We start from the raw sequence: 20,727 nt of genomic DNA on the forward strand, positions 1-20,727 counted from the left end.
CTAAACTTTCTATTAGTTCCCAATACTTAAAAATTGGAAAAGTTCACATGAAAATCTAGAGATTTTTATCAATTTTATTCACTGCTTTATCCCCAGTGTCTGATACATAGTAGGCACCCAATAAATATTTGTTCAATTGAATTTCTAGCTTCTCTCGAAAAAAAAAAAATTCAAGCTGGCATTTCTTCCTGGCAGTAATCGTCTGGAGCTGAGTAGTGATTACTCCCTTTAGCAGGGTGTTGGCCCACCAGTCCTGAACCACAGTCCGCACTGTTCCCTCTTGTCCTATATCCAAACAGCTTCGTACTGGTGATTTGCCCAGCCCCATCAGCATCTGAACAATTGTTTCTATCTCAGAGTTTTCTGGCTGTGTGATGGCCTCAGTCACCCTCCATGAGTTAAACAAATACAATATTCCACCTGGAGTCCAAAGACACAGGTTTGAGCCTGATTCTGCCCATTGCCATCCTTGGGAAATTTGCTTTCTGAGCCAATTCTCCTAATCTGGAAAATGGGGATGGCAATACCTTCTTCACAGTTTGACAATCAAAACGAACAAGACAATATCTGTGGGCTGCTTTATAAATTGTAAAGTACTATGGAAATGTGAACACTTTTCATTGTTGCAGTTGCATTCATCCTTTAAAAGTATCTACTGTGGTGACAGTGATGGAGATTCCTAATGCCAAGCTCTTGTGCTCACTACGCTTCCCTACATCAGCCATGTCTCTCTCTATATACACCCCTTTCCCAGCCCTCCCCTCTCATCTACCACTTTGGATTTCAGGGTTGAATGGGAAGACAAAAGAAGGAACAGGCTGAAGAGTAAAGAAGAAGCCACAACCCTCAAGGTTGGGTTCCAATTTTTCTACTAATATTGACTCCTTTATTTCACTGTTTCTCATTTCTAAGTCACTACACCCTTGTGACTTAATTTGCTATCACTGTACCCAGTGTCTCCACTCTGCATCCTGAGAGCCAGTCACTGCCTCCTCCTTATGTCCTGAATCCAGGCCCCTCATGGACTCCTAATCTGGGTATTCACCCCCTGGAAATATGCCAAAGAGAGTTTCCTCTTCCACATTTTTATCAGCAAGGAGACTATTTTTGTCACATATAAGCCTAACTTATCAGCAACACCCTCACCTCTCTCTCTCTCTCTCTGTCTCTCTCTCTCTCTCTCTATATATATATATATATATATATCCTCCCTTCTAACGCTTCCATAAATGTTTTGCCAGCTATAGGTTGGACCATATGAAATTACCAGTGTTTAACAATTTCTGATGTCTAAAAAATGGCAACTTTCTGTGGTTCAACTTGATACATTTACTCTAGTGGCCCAGCCTTGGGGTTTCTGTGATCTCCACCTCTTCCCATGTTAGGCCACAGCCAGTTGTCCATTTTTGTGATGATTGCATGGCAGCCCCAAGAAAAATGCTTCAGCATTTCAAATATGGTAGGGAGTTTCCTCCCTCCCAGACCTGAGCAACAGTTGCCAGACAACTCTGTGAACTAGAAACCCTAGTAAAAAGTTACATTCAGGATGAAACAGATTCTTGTCTCTCCAGTTTCTTTCCTGCTCCTTAGGGGAAAAAATTATAAAATATGCATTGCTGGTCTATGGCTTGGGAAGTGGAAGCCTTTTTAAGGAAGGGGGACCTCCCCTCAGAATCACCCATGTCTCACCACCTTGGAAGTTTCACGTTTTTCCTCCATGTGTTCTTTCAGCCCTTTGTGAAAGAAGTTCCCAAATCCCCTGCCTCTTGCTTATTTAGCTCTGTTGACCAGCAGGAACTAACCCTACTACCTGCCTCTTACTGGAAGCCCTCTCTCAACTTCCCTCTTAAGCCCAGTGGGGAAAAGAGCACATTCTGAGACTGTTGGAAGAATTCCCCCAACTGCCCACTGATAACTGAAATTCTGTTTGGTAGCGTGTCTCACTCAGTCCATTGAGGCTGCTATAACAAAATGTCTTAGTCTGGGTGGCTTACAAACAGAAATTGATTTCTTTGTAGTTCTAGAGTCTGGGAAATCCAAGATCATGGCACCTGCAGTTTTGGTGTCTAGTGAGGGCCTCTTTCTGGCTCATACATAGCCTCTTCTTATGTATCTTCACATGGTGGAAGGGGCTAGCTAGCTCTCTGTGGCCTCTTTTATAAAGGCACTAATATTCATGAGAGCTCCAGACCCATGACCTAATCACCTCCCAAAGGCCCCACCTCCTAATACCATCACTTTGAGGATTAGGATTTCGTCATAGAAATTGGAAGGACATAAACATTGAGACCATAGCATGGCATAAATCCTGTAGCAGTAACATTACTCCCTTCTTGTGGGGAGTCCTCTTTGAAAAGGCAAATCCCCCACATATTAACAGTTTACAAAATGATTCCTGGGAATCCTAGTGTTCCAAGACATATTCTTGGTTGTTCATTAAAAAAATGGGTTTTTAGGTCCAATAAGTTTGAAAATTGCTGCATGCCATAGCCCCTCAAGGGAGTCCATAATACACAGCACCAAACTAAAGGCTCAGAGAGACCCTGCAGTGAGGAACCATTTAACTTGGTTTAATCTAGTCTTTCCTTAATTTATGTATCAAAATAATCATTTTTTTCATGGAATTTTTTTTCCATGAAAGGAACCATTTAACTTTGTTTAATCTAGTCTTTCCTTAATTTATGTATCAAAATAATTATTTTTTCATGGAATTTTTTTTTATCTTGATCCTTTATGCCTCATAGAACACACTTTGTGAAACCCTGAGGTAGCCCATGAGGGAGAACAGATGAGTCTAACACTTCCTCTTCCCCTTGGGTATGTGGAGAGAGCAGGGAGAGTGAGGACACCACACCTCTTATCCATCATCCTGCCCACCCCATACCCCCACTCCTGGAAAGGAACGCCACTCACACAGGCTTGCCTATGGCTCTCCTCCTCTGCCCAGGACACACACAGTATCTGCAAAGAGCAAGATATTCCCAAGTGTCTGTTCAGCCTATCATCCGTCATCAGTATGGGCTCTGGGAAGCCCTGTGTGAGTCTGCAACACTCAGTTAAGACAGGGAGATCCAAGAGGACCCCACCCAAAAAGAAGAAATTAGAAGGCCAAATATGATACGTTCTCTTTAGTTCCGTTGCCCAATTTCGATTAGACACACACTTGTCTCCAAATTCATGCAACCTAGTCCCACCCAGGTGGGAGCCCCTGGAGCACCCTGTAGAAACCACAGACTTGGAGGTGGTGCTTCTTGGCTTGGTCAAATTCCTTATGATTCACCTGGATCCCACACTTTCACATTTCAATTCTTTCTACTTTTTATTATTCTGTGTCATCTATAGAACTATCTCCCCACCTTGAATGTAAAATCGAAGAGGTTTGAGGTACTTCCTGTTTTTCTCCTTACAGCATCTAGTTTTCAGTGATAGGTATGGAGGAAGTACTTAATAAACAATACGAATTTGTGTTTAACAGAATCTCTTCTGTTCTTACCCATTCCAGGAAAGAAGGGAGGTAAGATAGAAAAGCTCTCTTAACCCACCTCCTCTAACTACCTCACAGATTCAACCAGCACCATCAATTTCCACTAAGAAACACACCAGAGAAGCTCCTGGCACACTCCTTGCTCACAGCACTGGGCCACTCACTCTCTCATGCCCTATGCACTTCTGTTCTCACTAATCGAGTTGTTTGCTTATCAAAGGTAATGTGTTCCCCAATTTGTTCATGCCAGTTGTATGTGTTACTGTAGTTATGTATTTTAAATGAAGTTACTGGGACAGACACTCATGTTCCACTACACTAGATATTCTCCATTCACCCTCCAGGGCCATTCTCCCCCTCCCCCTTCCTCCTTCCTGCTCTGTGTCCCAGGAGGCTGACCTAGATGGACTGCACTAGTCAGGCTTCCTTGCCCTCTGGCTTCTGGTTGGATTCAGCTGCTGGAAGGTACCAGTGGGAGATAGAAAGTAGGGGATAGAGGGGTTGAGCTATTTCTTCCCCTGACTCCCTCCTTGCAGGTCTTCAGCTTGATAGTGACTGAGTCCTCTGCCAAAAATCCTAACCCCAACCAGGCAGCTGTCTCTTGTGCTACCTGATGACGTTAGACCTAGCAAGGATAGCAGCTAGTCACTGTTGCTAGTTGCTAATCACTGAGTGCTTCACTACCCCCTGTTGTTTTCTCTCAACTCCATCTACATGTTATAGTTCCTTTGTTAAACTCTTGTCAACGTTCCTTTTGAGTGTACCATCTCTTTCCTGCCCCCTTTACCTTGACTGGTCCACACACCCATAACTATTCTTCTCTCTCTTATTTTCTAAAAGAGCTCCAGGTTATTCTGATACCAGGATCCCAAGTGCTTCAGGAAGCATCTCTCTCCTGCCAAAGGGTGATAAATACAAATCAGACTTAAAGAGATTAAGTAACTGACCTAAAATCACACAGCTCCAAAGCGGCAAAAGCTGGGGATGGGATCAAACCACCTTAGCCTGGGTTGCTCGGAGAAATCAGAGCATCAGACAGCGTCTTGTGGGTGGGTGGTTTATTCAGGAAAGTGATGTCATGGAGCAGGTGTGAGGGACAAGGGAATTGAAACAGTAATGAAGGGGGAACCAATACTAGAATATGTTATCAAATTGGTCATTGTTAAGAGAACTGCATGCTGCTTGCACCTGCATCCACCTGAAAAATCTTATGAATTGTATCTTTTTGTCCATCTGAAGCAAGAAAAGAGAGGTGCATTTATCCATCAGCTCCCATGCCTCATTGGCCAAGCATTGCCCCCCTCTGGAGTATTAACTGCTCTGCACTTCCAGATGGCATATGGGGGAGAGCCTACAGGAATACCTACAGGTATTCCATATTGTGCCATCAGAAAAACCCAGGACAGATCACAGGAGGCACTCTATACCAGTGTGAGGTGAGGCAATTATAGGTTACATCTTTGTAAAGTGGGTCAAAACCTCTGTGGAAGTGGTCAGTGCAGCAGAGGCTGGAAGGGGTGAGCCCAAGAAGGTATAAAATGATGCCCAAAATATGACTGATATAGTCCACGTCTTTTACTACTGAGATCCACTCACACCCTTCATCCTACAAGCCCCATCTACACAGAGTCCCCTAGACTGGTGACTGGCCATAATCTCCACAAAGACTTAATGCAAGAGAATTAGTGGAACCAACTAGAGTCCCTACATCTGCATCTGTCCAGAAGCCATAATTGATATTCATCATCTCCTTCCTCCACCACACTTTCTGGGTTCCCCTCCTCTCAGTCAGCACTTTGGTTGGTCTGGGTTGCTTTCCAGGTGGGGCATCACAGGCTCTTCAGGGAAGAGTCTGAGTCTTTAGTTGCCTTGACCTTTTTAGTGTGGTGAAATTGCTCATTCACCAATATCACTGGGCAAGGATGCCCAATGCACCCCATGAGCTCCAATAGACTCCTCTCTGCCCTTCATTGTATGGAAGCCACCATGGTTCCTCATATCAGTCTAGCTCAATTACCCCCGCCCCCTACGCCAAGTAGCATAACTCCTTTCTTTGCCTGGTAGTCCATTGGCATGTGGGGCCTAAAATGACCTAGTAGTAAGGAAATGGTAGTGGATCCAAAGTACAATAACTTGTCATTCATCTCAGAGGTATGTTTCCATGTGCTCTAAAGCAGTGGACCCCTGAAAACCCACTTGATGTAGTAGATCTTTGGATCTTTGTGGAGCTTATCTCCCACTTTCTGGCATGCATGTGTCTTAATAGGGCCACTTCCGCCTACCAGATCCAATTAGCACGATTTCATCACTATTGTGAGCAGAGAGTGGGAGAGATTGTTCTGAGGATTAAACTCTCATCACAGAGAAAGCATTTACCATCTTTGGCCTTTCTTCCTTCCCTCGTGTTATTCATTTCTTCTGTTCTGCCTAGTGCAGATGCTTTCTTAAAGGTTATGGGGTCCCCATTTCAAGTGTTTGGAGTCATGAATTAGGTCCATGCCTCCCTTCTCAGGAGACTTATCTTTGTGATCTACAGGACCATGGGCTTCCGCAAGCATGAACCAAATCATAAACCTTGTTAAGAATTCTTCAGACTTAAGAAGTTCCAGACACAAAAATCCGTGAAATTGAACTAAATTATTTGAGTTGGGTTGATCCAAGGAGACTGGAAGCAATTCCCCAGAAGCAATGCTGCCTTTGTCCAAAATCCCTGTCTCTGGTGTCAAAATTGAAGAACAAGTGTTTCCACTAAGAGTTTTCCTTGGGTCCCTTTTCCCAAAGAGCTGCCTTTCTTGGATGGTCTGTAACTATCTAGAATTCCCTTGAATGATCTGTGCACATCAGAGCCCACAAGAGCAATAGCAAGTGGAGACAGCCATAAGCCTGAAGGCAGAGACATGCCACAGAGACATATGGAAATATTTTGCACCATATCACAGCTGACCTCTATCCATTCCTCTCCCTGTGTTATTTTATCCTGACATTTACCATGCACCTGCTGTGTGTTAAGCACTGTGCTTTTCTATAGATTATTTCACTTTACGAGAAGCAGAAATTGCAGATTATCCATGGCCTAGAAGTGTTGGAAGATGGTCTTAGGAAAGTCTCTGGCCTGTCCCAGATCTGTTAAATGTATGGGTGTGCTACATAATCTCTCAGGGTTCTTCCAGCCCAAATTTGCTAAAATTCTATGCAGCTCTGAGATCTAGTTTCTCCTTCTAACAGAAGCCCCAGTGGAGCTTCCAAGCCTCTCTTAACCTTGAGTTTCCCCCCAGAAAGCCAAACTTGAGACAAGGCCTTGAGTACAGTTTTTTTGAAGCGACTCCAAGAAATAGGAGTGGGAAAAGGGCAGGAAAGAAGGAAGAAAGGAAAGAAGGGAGGGAAGCAGAGAGAGAGCATGAGGAAGACAGGAAGGGAGGAGAGCTTGAGGGAGGGAGGAAGAGAAGGAGGATGGAGGGAGGGACGGAGTCTAACATAAGAATGCATTATGAACTAGTCACCACTGTAGGAAATTGAGCTCAATCCCACTGGTATCCTCTAAAAAGCCATATAGAATGCACCTTATAATTGTCCACTGGAAGGATGAAAAGAGAAATGTTTATTCGCCTACTTCCCTTCTCCATTGATGAGGGGTTGTCCCATGGGTGTTAAATCCCTCCCAGTTTGCAATTATGCCAGTGTCCAGAATTTCCACACAGTAATATCAGAGAAGCCCCAAGGCAAAACAAGAGATACAAGACACAGCTTAGACACTGACTGTCAGGGGCTCCAAGCTGGTTATCACAGCAATGATGTAAAAAGTGGGCCATTAGGGTTTGTAAGATTTAGCAAACATACAGTATACTCTGTTAAATTTGAATTTCAGGTAAATAATAAATATGTATAAGAATGCCCTCATACAATATTTCAGACATATTTATACTAAAGTTTTTCATTGTGCATCTGAAATTCAAATTTGACTAGGCGTCTCATATTTTATCTGGCAATCCATGTGCAATGCACAGGTGGGCACAGGACGAATGCAATACAAAGCCCCAGCTCATATCTACCATCTCCTTTAAGGACCTTATCTATCTTCCTTGAGGATCTTTAAATTTCCCATTTCACCAAGCCTTGAGTATAGAACTGGCTTGATCAGGAGTGATGAGCTGTGATTCCTTTGTACAAGGACAGGAGAGGTAACAGAAGAAAATGCAGCAGGGTGAGGTGAAATGGGACACAGAATTTCCCATTCTTCGGGGACTCAAAGCCTGGGGCGGGACTCTTGTGCTTGATACTGCCAAGATCCCATGCTGAGCAAACCCAGGCTGGTCCTGGACTTGCCCTCCATGCCCCTTGCTAGCTGAGGACATATATAACAATGTCAAGATACGAAGCCCTACAGGGAAAGAAGAAACAGAAATCTCATTAGCACTACAAATGAGGATGCCAATATTTAAAAACAGTGGTTTTTACCTACAAATTCTTCTGTTGTTTTCAGGAAGACTTCTCATCTTAAAATATACCAAATGTAATTGTTTTAAGAGCATTTAGAGCTGGGAGGTGTTTCCTATTTTGAGTTTAAAAATTGAAAAAAAATAGATGCTTAAAAATTACATTGCTTATACTTCCATGTTTCCATATACTGCCTATACTTCCTTTAGCTTCAAAATTTCCAGAACTTTCACATCTGTCCCTTGGTGAGGACTCCTCAGCCCCTGTGCCAACAGAAGCCTGCCTTTCCCCTGCCCAGTTCCCTCATCTAGACAGAATGACAGCTCCATTTGAGTCTCCTGTGAGGATAAGGCTAAACTGTACTGAAGCTGCATTTTCTTTCTTTTTTTTGAGATGGAGTTTCCCTCTTGCTGCCCAGGCTGGAGTGTAATGGTGCAATCTTGTCTCAGTGCAACCTTCGCCTCCTGGGTCCAAGTGATTCTCTTGCCTCAGACTCCCAAGTAGCTGGGATTACAGGTGCATGCCACCACCTCCGGCTAATTTTTGTATTTTTAGTAGAGACGGGGTTTCACCATGTTGGCCAGGCTAGTCTTGAACTCCTGACCTCAGGTGATTCACCTGCCTCAGGCCCCCAAAGTTCTTGGATTACAGGCATGGGCCACCGCGCCTGGCCTGAAGCTGCATTTTCTATGTTGGAACCTTGAATCTGCCTCCCATGCAAGGCCTCTGGAAAAAAAGGCTGAAGTTGCTCAAACACCTTCACCTAGGATCAGCCTCTTCAGGACCTGTCTGATTCCAGAGCCTGGTTCCTATTGAGTCTCAGTTCCCCAAAGTGAGATGGAAAGGACCACAGTGTCCCCTCCTCCAGCCTCCTTATTCCATGGGTGACAATACTCAATCCTGAAGGTGGAAAGTGACTGGCTCAAAGTCCACAGCTGGATTTTGCCATTTGATGGAGCCAAGAGAGGAGTCCAATATTCCTTCTGTTACCCCAGCCAAAGTCTCACCCCACTCCCCCATTCTTCTGTCTGATTGTGGGGACAAGCAGAGCCCCATATGTAGGGACCAGTGTTCAAAGAATACTACAGTGAACATTTCACCTTAATGACTCAGAAGGCAGATGAGAGCCCCAGACAGTAACCATGAACAGCTTGTAGAGGAAACTAGATGAAGACCCTGTTTCTGTCACTTAATCATCATGTAACTTTAGCAAGTCATGTAATCTTCCAGAACCCCAGCTCATCTGAAAAGTGAGCAGGTGATCTCTGCTCAACTCTGAGTAATTGTGAGGAACAAAGGACTTCTCAGACATGATGGTGCAGAAAGGCGTACATGTAAGTTATTGTGATAGAAGGGTATTCTCAAAAAATATGCCAATTATGGAAGCTTTTAGACTGTATTCTGTGTGAATGACCTCATACCACATGCTATGGATTGAACCGTATTCCCCCAAAAGACACCGAAGTCCTAACCCCCAGTACCTGTGAAGGTGGCATAATTTAGAAATAAAGCCTCTGCAGATAATAAAGTTAAGATGAGGTTATTAGAGTGGATCCTAACCCAATATGATCCATGTTAAAAAGGGGACATTTGGACATAGAGACACACATAGAGGGAAGACAGTGTGAAGACACGAGGAGAATTCTATCTACAAGCCATAGCATGGCTGAGGATACATGAAGCTAAGAGAGAGGCAGACAGCAGAATCCGTCTCAGCACTTGGAAGGAACCAACTCTGCTGACACTTTGATCTTGGACTTCCAGCCTCCAGAACTAGGAGGAAATAAATTTCTGTTGTTTAAGACAGCCAGTTGGTGGTACTTTATTATAGTAGCTCCAGGAAACAAATACACTGTACAAAGATAGTTATTGGTTCTATGTTTTTCATTACATCAACCACACTCCTGTACTGGCCCTGTTTCCCATCTAAGCAGCTCCTTGTTGCCCAGAGCTGTGCTGTCCCATACAGTAGCTGCTAGTCACATGTGGCTATTAAAACTTAAATATTGATTTCAGTGAAAATTCAGCTTCTCAGCCACATGAGCCACATTTTAGGTGCTCAGTAGCCACACGCGGCTGTTGGCTACCATATTGGACAGTGCAGATATAGGCATGTCCATCACCACAGACAATTTCATTGGGCAGTGCTGCTGGAAGATGGTAGCAACTCACATGAGCCACAAGGTAATTCGCAGTTGGGTCCCAGCCACACTCGTTCAGCCTCATTGACTGCCACACCCAGACCATGTGTTCTTCCTGGGCCAGTGCCTCCACCTGTTCCTGCCTTCTTTTTTTTTTTTTTTTTTCTTGAGACGGAGTCTCGTTCTGTCACCCAGGCTGGGGTGCCGTGGCACGATCTCGGCTCACTGCAACATCAGCCTCTAGGGCTCAAGCAATTCTCCTGCCTCACCCTCCTGAGTAGCTGGGATTACAAGCGTGCACCACCACACCTGGCTAATTTTTGTATTTTTAGATAGAGATGAGATTTCACCATGTTGGTCAGGCTGGTCTCGAACTCCTGACCTTGTGATCCACCCACATGACTTTTTTCGTGTGGTGTCCTTTGGCAAGAATGCCCTCCCTACCCTGTACCCCACCCTACCCACTGTTCCTGTCTGCTGGGAAAGCCCTGCTCACTATTCAGACCCAGTGTCAAAAGTGCCATGCAGTGCTCCATGACCCTTCCAGGAAGAATCAATCTTCTGGCTCCACAATTGCTGTCTCATTACATCTGTGCCATGATGTGTGTTTGGCATGAGGCTCTCTATTAAGCCCTTGAGGGCAGGGACTTTTATATGTATATATTTGAGACAGGGTCACTCTCTGTCACCCAGGCTCTGGAGTGCAGTGGTGTGGTCGTGGCTCACTGCAGCCTCAAACTCCTCAGGCTCAAGCAATCCTCCCACCCCAGCCTCCCAAGACCTGGGATTATAAAGGTGCACACCACCACGCCTGGCTAATTCTTGCATTTTTTTGTGCAAAAATTAGGCATTTCACCACATTGCCTAAGCTGGTCTCAAACTCCTAGGCTCAAGTGATCTGCCCGCCTCGACCTCCTAAAGTGCTGGGATTACAGGCAAGAGTCACTGTGCCCTGCCTATATTTTATCTTTAATTGACAAATCATCATTGTGTATAGGTATGGGGTGCAATGTAGTATTTTGATATACATACACATTACAGAATGATTAAATCAAGCTAATTAATATATCCATCAGTTTACATACTTATTTTTGTGTGTGTGGTGAGAGTGGACATTTAAAATCTACTCTCGGCCGGGTGTGGTGGCTCACGCCTGTAATCCCAGCACTTTGGGAGGCCCAGGCAGGTGGATCACGAGGTCAGGAGATAGAGACCATCCTGGCTAACATGGTGAAACCCCATCTCTACTAAAAAACATACAAAAAAAAAAAAAAAAAAATAGCCAGGCGTGGTGGCAGAGGCCTGTAGTCCCAGCTACTCAGGAGGCTGAGGCAGGAGAATGGCGTGAACCTGGGAGGCAGAGCTTGCAGTGAGCCGAGATCATGCCACTGCACTCCAGCCTGGGAGACAGAGCGACATTCCATCAAAAAAAAAAAAAAATCTACTCTCTTAGCAATTTTGAAATATATACTACATTATTAACTATAGTTATCATGCTGTGTAATAGGTCCCCAAAATGCATTTCTCTAACTGAAACTTTGCACCCTCTGAACAACACCATTTTTCCCCACCCCCCACCCCACCCTCACCCTCGCTCCCTCTCCCCAGCCTCTGGTAACCACTATTCTACTCTCTACTTCTATGAGTTGGACTTTTTTAGATTCCACACAGAAGTGAGATCATGGGATATTTGCTGTTCTGTGCCTGGTTTATTTCACTTAGCATCATGTCCTACAGGTTCACCCACGTTGTCACAACTGACAGGATTTCCCTCTTTTGTAAGACTGAATAGTATTCCGTTGTGCATAATACCACATTTTATTTTTGTACCCCTGGGGCTGAACCCAGTGCTTGGCAGAGAGGAGACACCTGATCGATGTCTAGTTCATTTACGTTCGCGTTTGGGAGGGGCTCCAGCTGCCTCGCTTCCCCATCACAGTGGTTCTCAGCTCTAGCTCAGTCTCAGTTGTTCTCCCCAGAGGGCAGGACTTCCCCACAGGCCCCTAGTTCCTTCCAGAGTCAGCGAAGATGTGGGGAGAACCCAGATCGGAGGCAGGAGCTCAGACTTTGGTGGCTCTGGGGAAGCCGCCAGCTGAACAGAGCATACCCTGAACCCTTCCCCACAGCGCAAGAGATGCCCAAGCAGGGAGGTGGCGCCGAGGGGCCGTCTCCGCACACACACTGGCCGTTCTCTTCCAGTGGAATATTCTGGCTGACCGCTCTGGCGTCCAGCACTGGCAGCTCTCCTGGCCTCCCACGAGGGCATTCTCCTCAGGGCACTGACCCACGTGCCTGCCCTGGCGAGCCCCAGGGTGACAGAGCCTCCCGTGGCTGAGAGTCCCCTGCCTGTTCCCCGAGCTTCCTTCCAAACTAGCCCATCCCCGCTGCGTTCCTCGCCGCCCCTCCGGCCATGTCTCCCGCTCCTGGGCTCCATGTTGGGTTACCGGCCCCACTATCCTTCCAGCTTCCCTGCAGAAAGCTCCCTGCCGGTCTGGGCCTCCCGCCCGTCTCCCCTACAGCCACCTCCGGCCGTAGAGAGCCCTGCCCACTGGACTCCGGCGGTGGCCTGAGCTCCCCGCCATGATTTACTGAGACCCCATCACCTCTCGGGCTGCCCACACCAGAGCGTCGCTCCTCTGCTCTTTAACCTTTTCCATCCACCCCATCATCTTCCTAAAATTCCAATCATTCTCCTGCTCTAGGCTTCAGCTCCTCCCAAAGTTCACGAGACAAAACAAAAGCCAAACTCCTTCTGCAAGCATTGAGGTGGCTCCCAGATCTGGCCCCTACTGACCCGGGCTGCCTCCCTTTTCCAGGGCCATGCCACACGCCGTTCCACTCGTCTGCCTTTTGTCCACCTCCCGAGCCCCCCATGTCCCCACCCCACACACTGTCTTCAGGTTCAGCTCACACACACACCCTCTGTGTGACGGGGACACAGGGAGCTGCCTGCCATACTCACCTAGACGGCCTGGCTCATACATGACACCCAGGCATACAAGCCGAGGAACCTCCTTGCACCTCAGTTTCTTCGTCTGCAACACAGGGTCATACGATGCCTGCTGGTCGTTGAGCAGATTGACTGAGATGCGTTACACGCACACAGTGCCGTCCCTGACACATAGCTGTTCATTTCTATCACTGGTATTGCTGCGTGGTCTCCCGGGAAGATTTCGCCAAACCTGCCTCTTCCCTTTTCACCACATTTTGCCTGAACTCTACATTGGGGCTTTGCAGCAGGCTTGGTTTTGCCCATGGCTGCCTCGCTCGGAAGACACTGGGGTGGAGTCTGGTTTGCCGGGCACCTCCCCAAAACAAGCACAGATGAGGCCCCGTGAATGTCAAATTCCTCCTGCTTCTGTCTCCTGAGCTCCTGCCACCGCCACTCACTCGGAGCGAAGGCCCCTTTCACTCTGACTCCACAGAAGGCATGTGTCAGAGACTGTATGAGTGTGCGACAGATGTGCGTGAGTGTGTGTGAGCATGAGTGTGAGTGCATCTATGTGGGTGAGTGTGAGAGAGTGTCTGAGAAATGCATGTGTGTGTGTGTGAGGGCATAAGTGTGAGTGTGTCTTTGTGGGTGTGTGTGTGTCTGTGGGAGAGTGTGAGAGAGCGTGTGACAAATGAGTGCGTGTGTGAGGGTATGAGTGTGTGTCCATGTGGAGCACTTGCTGTGTGTGAGTGTGTGTGAGTGTGAGTGTGAGTGTGTGACAAATGAGTGTGTGTGTGTGACAAATGAGTGTGTGAGGGTGTGAGTGCGAGTGTATCTAGTGGCTCTGAGTGTACGACAAATGTGTGTGTGAGTGTGTGAGAGTATGAGTCCGAGTATATCTACGTGGATAAGTATCAAGGAGTGTGTGACAAATGTGTGTGCGAGTGTGTGTGGCCATGAGTATGAGGCATCTATGTGGGTGTGTGGGTGTGAGAGTGAGCATGTGACAAATGCGTGCCCGAGTGTGTGAGGGCATGAGCATGAGTGTATCTATGTGGGCATGAGAGTGTGAGATGTGTGAGTGGGGGTGTAGTGTATGAAAGTGAGTCTATGTGTGCATGTCTGTGTCAGAGTATGTGAGTGTGAGTATAAGAATGTGTTGGAGAATGTGTATTGTGAGAATGTGTGTGAGAGTACTGTGAGTGTACATATGCCTGTATGAGAATGTGCAGGTGAGTGTGAGAGAGTATGTGTGAGTGCACAGGTGTGTGTGAGGTGTATTGTGGGATTATGTGTGAGAGAGTATGTGCGTGTGTTTATATGCACATATAAAAGGTGTATGTGAGTGTGAGTGCACAGTGTGTACATGTGAGTGCAGATATGCATGTATGAGAAGGTGTGTGTGAGAGAATATGTGTGAGTTGCATACCCATGTATGAGCTGTATGTGTGTGTGTGAGTGCATGTATGTGTGTATGTGTGTAGGTCATCTTTATTAAGCACTTGCTGTGTGCCAGGCATTTTACTTATCAGCAACAAGTAAACTCACAGAGGTACTCATTATTTCCATTTTTTCAGAAAAGATAGTAATAATTAGGTACACAGAGATTAACTTGCCAAGGGAGCTCAGATTCAACCCAGAAAGTGTTACAGTAATGCCTGCATGTGCAACTACCAGATTTACTGCTAGAAATGGCTACTTCAAGATTCTGTCTCATCCGCATGTCCCTGAGATCTGAAATCAAGGAGTGTGTGTGTTTATGTGAGTGTGAATGACTCAGTAACCAGGAAATGAAAACTGGGCAACTTGGGCAGGGGCCAGAAAGCAGAGTAGAAGAATGGGAACCACACAGAGGTCTTGCAGTTCTCAAGCATTCAAACAAGCTGGTCTCTGCAGAGCGCCCCTCTTGAGTTGGGGTTGAGTGGTTTCCAGGCCTAGAAGTCAACCTGATACCAGGAGAGTGCCAGTTGGCCTGTAAGCGGCAGCCATTTGTTCCTGGTTGAAGCCAAGCCACTTGGAGTTGTCGGATCAGCAGATGTCAGGGCAGGGGTGGGGCTGCAGTGTGCTCAAGCGAGCAATCATCCCATTATTGGTCGCTCACACTTCCAGGGGAGCTACAGTGGTTGTTCTCAAAATGAGGCCCCAGGACCACAGACAGCAGGATTCACATGGAGAGCTTGCTAAATTGCAGATTCCTGAGATCCATTCTCCTGGATCACAGTCTCTGGGATATGACCTTAAAATCTGCATTTTTAACAAGAACCTCTGGTAATTCTGATTTGCTCTCAAATCAGAGAATCACCAATCTACACACATGCATAACTGTCTGTCTTAGAGTATTAAGAATGATGGACTGGGTGTGGTAGCTCACACCTGTAATCCCAGCACTTTGGGAGACTGAAGCAGGCAGATGACTTGAGCCCAGGAGTTCGAGACCAGCCTAGGCAATATAGTGAGACTCTGCTTCTATTTAAAAACAGGAAAAAAAAAAAAGAGTGATGAAAATAAATTCTTTTTGTGAAATTAATGATATTCACAATACGTACATTGGCCAAAACAGTTTAGAAACACTCAGGATGTGAACCTATGGAGACCTAGGCTGCACCTAGGATGGCTTCTGGAACTCGACCCCCCGGCAGTCCTGTGTCCAGTCATTGGTCAAGGGAATCTTTAATTGCCTAATTTCAATAATCAGGATAACCAGCTCCTGCCTTTGGAATTGTGTTGTTTCTGCCTTGAATAAACTGATGGAAGGTAAGAGGATCTACAAGGACAGAGATCAGGGACTTATTTAAGCTATCAAAGCAGATGCCTGTTTGATCATGAATGCTTATTTAATCATCATAGGTATCAATCTGGTCTGAGACTTACTTTTATTAGAAGACACTGGCAGGAATGAGAAGGAACAGCTAACCTCACCCATCTCAAGCTTCCTTGGCTCTATCGTTAACCACTAAAAAGTACCCAACAGTTGTGCTCAAACAGATTGACTCAGGCTGGCTTGTAACAAGGCAGACAACCCAGTAGTGACTCACTCACTATGGGACAAGCAGAAGACACATTTTCAAGTGTTCACAATTGTGGTTGGGGTACCCTAGACCACCTGCCTTGGTTCACCTGAGGAGCTAAGGTGCAAATTTCTCAGCCCCTTCCCAGACCTATTGAATCAGAATCAATTGGGGTAGGGGGAGCTTTTCTAGAAATGACATTTTTTAGAAAGCACTCCAGTGATTTTCTGCACACTAACATTTGAGAACCACTGCTAAGAAAATCTTTTCTTGCTTCCCCACTCCCAAGGTCAAAGCTCATCACTGGTAAGGCCGATCTCCAGAGAACAAGCATTAACCACTTATCTTTCTTCCTTAATTGCATCTCCTGGTCTACTTCTGGGAAGAGGAGAGCCATCCAGGAGGCCAAAGTAGAAATAAGTCAGAAATAAGGAGGCTGTGGTTTGTGAACTCCACTATTAAGCGTTTAACAGGGCAGGGTGTGGTGACTCACATCTGTAATCCCAGCACTTTGGGAGGCTGAGACAGGCGGATCACAAGGTCAAGAGATCGAGACCATCCTGGCCAACATGGTGAAACCCCGTCTCTACTAAAAATACAAAAAATTAGCTGGGTAAGGTGGCACATGCCTGTAGTCCCAGCTACTTGGGAGGCTGACGCAGGAGAATCACTTGAACCTGGGAGGCAGAGGTTGCAGTGAGCCGAGATGGCGCCAGTGCACTCCAGCTTGGTGACAGAACGAGACTCTGTCTCAAAAAAAAAAACAAAAAAGAATTCAAACAGGAGAGTATACCTCCTTGGCTCTGACCACCTTGCAAGGCCATCTGCCAACCATAGTCACCACTCAGAAGCTGCTAGGAAGATGGCGCCCAGCAGACAGGAAATACCTCAAAGAAGCAGGGGTGAGAATGGCCCTGCAAAATTGGTGCAATGACTAAACCAGATGGTGCCATCTCTGATGGCAAAAGCTTCACTATAAAAACCAAGAGCACTCTGAAAACAACACGGTTTTCTTCTAAACTTGGAGAGAAGTATGAAAGAACTGCAGGAGATGGCAGAAAAAACTCAAACTATTTGTCTGCAACTTTACAAAGCGTGCATTGGTTCAATACTGGGAATAGGATGAGGAAAGAAAAACGCAAGAAGAAGAAAAGTGGGAGACAAAAAAGTAGGGATAGAATTTATTATGAACAATGTCACCTGTACTCAGATCTGTGACAATAAAAAAAAGCAGAATAAAAATTTCCTTACTGCTTTGGAGAGCAATTAGCTGAGAGAAGGAATAATTTCAGTTCAATGAACAAATCTCCATCCTGCTTGTTTATTTTTGTTTTTATTTTTTTCATTACTGTGTTTAATTATCTTCATCACAAATATTTTACATGCAGCTATTTTAAAGTGTTGGCTTAAATCAGGATCAGCTTTTGGTTAGTAAATAAATGTGTGTTTTTGCTCAAAATAAAATAAAATAAGGAATTCAAGCAAGAGGCAAACACCCAACAGAGTTTCTAGCTATTATCCCAACAGGGAAGTTATCATTCAGGTGTATGTTTGTAGGACCTGATGAAGTTCTAAAATTTTTATAATTATTCCTGCATTTAGTAAAACAAAGATGTGGGCAGGGGGGGTAGGGAGGTGACGGGCTTGTCTTTGGAGGCAGCGAGGAAATAGGAACCAGGAAGAGAGTGTTCCACTCTGCCTTTATTGGCGGAGAAGCAGGTTAAAGAACAGAAAGGATGGTGGCAGTTCCCAAGAACAGAGAGAGAAGGAGGGACCTACCATGATGAACCAAAATCACAGGAGCTGCTGTCCCTGGGGCAGGGACTCAGAGCCAGGCCTTGGACTCAGTACTTGCCTTATCCGATCCCAACTCTCCCGGTCAGCCAAAGGTTATGTCTAGTTTTTATCTTTACAGATAAAGACACTGAAACTCAGAGGGGTTCAGTGACCTACCTGGAACACTCAACTTGAAAGTGGCAGATTCCTGGAGGTGACCTGCATCAGAAAGTGTTCCAGGCACAGGGGAGACATAGCAAAGGCCTGGGAGTGGGAGGGAGCAGGAGAAATTCAAGAACCAGAACCTGAAGGGCGAGCCATGAGAATGAGTCACAGATCAATTGGGAGCCGGGGAGCGGGGACCAGGCCTCTCTCCATGCCGAGTTCTCAGGAGCACAACCAGCACTGATGAAGCAACTGCCATGTGCGAGGCATCAGGGGATGTGCTCCCTCTGCTTTCGGAGACTCTGATCAATGGGAAGAAAATAGACAAAAGAGCTCATCACTGAGTGACCAAGTGGAAAGACCCAGCAAATCCTGGGGCCAGAACCTGCAGACTCAGCAGCTTACAGTAATGCCTGCATGTGCAACTACCAGATTTACTGCTAGAAATGGCTACTTCAAGATTCTGTCTCACCCCCATGTCCCTGAGATCTGAAATCAAGGAGTGTGTGTGTTTATGTGAGTGTGAATGACTCAGTAACCAGGAAATGAAAACTGGGCAACTTGAGCAGGGGCCAGAAAGCAGAGTAGAAGAATGGGAAGTCCAGTTTGCTTCAGATTTCAGTGCTTGAAAAGACAGGAATCCCAGAAAGTTCTGCCCTCCCTCCTTTCCTCCCTTCCTTCCTCCCTCCCTCCCTTCCTTCCTTCTCTCCTTCCTTCCTTCCCTCTCTCCTTTCTTCCTTCCTTCTTTCATTTTTGCCAATACAAACTATGAGCCAGACCCTAAGAAAACAATTTCCCAAGCATCTTCCCCCCGCCCCGATGTCCATGATTCTGACATCCACTCCAAGAAGTGTGAATTTTCATCATTCCCATTTTAAATTATGAAGAAACTGAGTTCTCACAGCTGGTTGGTGACCATGCATGGACTTGAACTCTGATCTCCAACTCTCTATGCCTTGTTTTGTGTTGTTTTCCCCATACCCTCTAGTCTCACCCTCGCCTTTTCCTTTCTGAGGCAGCTGTTGAACAAACCCAGCCAACCCCATGAGCTCCACCCCCACTCCTGCCACGGCTGCCATCAGAAGGCGGACAGGCCAGGACAGTAAAAGGGCGCACTGGCATGCTGCCCTGAGAGCAGCGGGTCACGGGCTGTGCCAGGGCTGGGCTCCAACATGAGCTAAATCTGCCCCTCCCTTCCTGCCACCCCGCCCTGACCCGGGCCAAAGTGGTGGGGAGCAGGAGACTAAAGGAAAGAACACGTTAACCATCTGAAACTATCATGAGAGGTGTGAACATAGAGAGCCAGGATACGATGTATACCCACTCCCCAGGGCACCCATGACTGGGGGCTGGGCAGGGGCAGGAACAGCTGCTACCGGACCAATTTATGAAAGACACAAAAGAAAGATGAAGGTGGAGGGAGCCTGACCCAAAAGGATTAGGATATGAAATTGCAGAGGCATAGAGGGTCGGGACACAGCTGTAGAAAGGCCTGTAAGATAGCCTGGCTTGAAGAATTTTCAGCCTCACCAGAACTTAGCAGTGGGGTTCACTGCCCCAGCCTCCTGGCTGGGAGTCCAGGCTGGGCTGAGTGGAGGGAGGTCCCTGCTACTGCCTCCCAGAGCTGAGGGGAAGAAAGAAAGGCTGACCTTCGAGGAGAGGCTTGGGGTGGGGATGAGGAAACAAGCACTCTACCCTTGTTAAGATGTGTCTGGCAGCAGAATCTAGAATCCTGGCTGACCCAGAGCCTCATCATGTGTTCTTTTTGTTTTCTGCAATGACAAAGATAAAGAGTGGGGAAAATAAACCAATGAAACATGCAGAACTCCTCTCTCACCTGCCTTGACCCTGAAGAAAGTAATCCCATTGGCAGACTAGGGGCTGGAGGGAGAACACGAGCTCAATAGCAGGCTCCAAGGTCCCACCATCAGGAGCACTAACTGGTAGCCTGCTCCACCTCTTCCCACTGCCATCCCCTGGCTTGAGAAGATTGTCAGGCTAAGCTGCCCCTGAGATGGACACCAGCATGGGTCACTCAATCTCTGGAAGTGTTGGTCCATCCCCTTACCCCTGCAGCTGTCAGGAAGCCTCTTTGAGAACAGGCTCTGGTTACAGGGTATAAACAGGCCACAGAATCAGCTGGCCCTGGTCTGGCCCATGCTGCTGGTGCTTCTAACTTGAGGGGTGGGGAGCAGTGACAAAGCTGGAGGAGGGATTTGCAAAGTGGGATGGCCCCTCTCTCTGCATGCCACCTCCTCCCCTCCTTCCCCACTCATCTGAATTTTCTCCAGAGAATACAGATCTTCCTTCCCTGCAGTGGTCATGTGTGCCAGTCCCTGTGACCTTGGCATGGGCCACAATGCACGTGAGCAGCCCATCTTCCAAGTCAATCGGGTCAGAAACATGCTGTTTGAGACCAAACACCATTCCCTGTCATCGCTGTGCAGACACAGAGATCCCTTTCATCACAGCAACAAAATCTTCTATGTATTTATCTTCCTTCCAACCCTAACCAGTGGGATTGAAAGTTTGTATCGTTTTGGCTCTAGGAGACCCTTGTTGTACCCAAAATGGTATTCTGAATCTCTAAATGCTCATCCAAGACCTGCAGATGATTAGGGTAAGTGTACAGTGGGGGCTTCCAGAGTAAATGTTGCAAACCCAACAGAAGGGGCCACTCTCATTCTGGAGGAAAAAACAGAAATTCAAACTGATTTTCTTACTGAAGGGCCACCCTATATCCTTCAGAACAAAGGATTGCTGGGGCTGGAATTCTGCCTGGTGATT

At 46.5% G+C, this 20,727-nt stretch overlaps 1 long non-coding RNA gene and 1 pseudogene across 1 annotated transcript in view; both read left to right on the forward strand.

Moving 5' to 3' along the window:
• Nucleotides 1–3,670, forward strand: part of LOC131383449 (uncharacterized) — a 12,858-nt gene extending 9,188 nt beyond the window's left edge. The window contains exons 2-3 of the long non-coding RNA XR_009213487.1: nt 788–851; nt 3,503–3,670. This is a non-coding gene — a long non-coding RNA (uncharacterized LOC131383449). The remainder of the gene's footprint in view (nt 1–787; nt 852–3,502) is intronic.
• Nucleotides 3,671–9,231: 5,561 nt separating this feature from the next.
• The window catches only part of LOC131383939 (large ribosomal subunit protein eL31-like), a 28,003-nt pseudogene continuing 16,507 nt past the window's right edge, over nt 9,232–20,727 (forward strand).

Source organism: Hylobates moloch, unplaced genomic scaffold (genome assembly GCF_009828535.3).
Source record: "Hylobates moloch isolate HMO894 unplaced genomic scaffold, HMol_V3 SCAFFOLD_1, whole genome shotgun sequence".
Lineage (NCBI taxonomy): Eukaryota > Metazoa > Chordata > Mammalia > Primates > Hylobatidae > Hylobates > Hylobates moloch.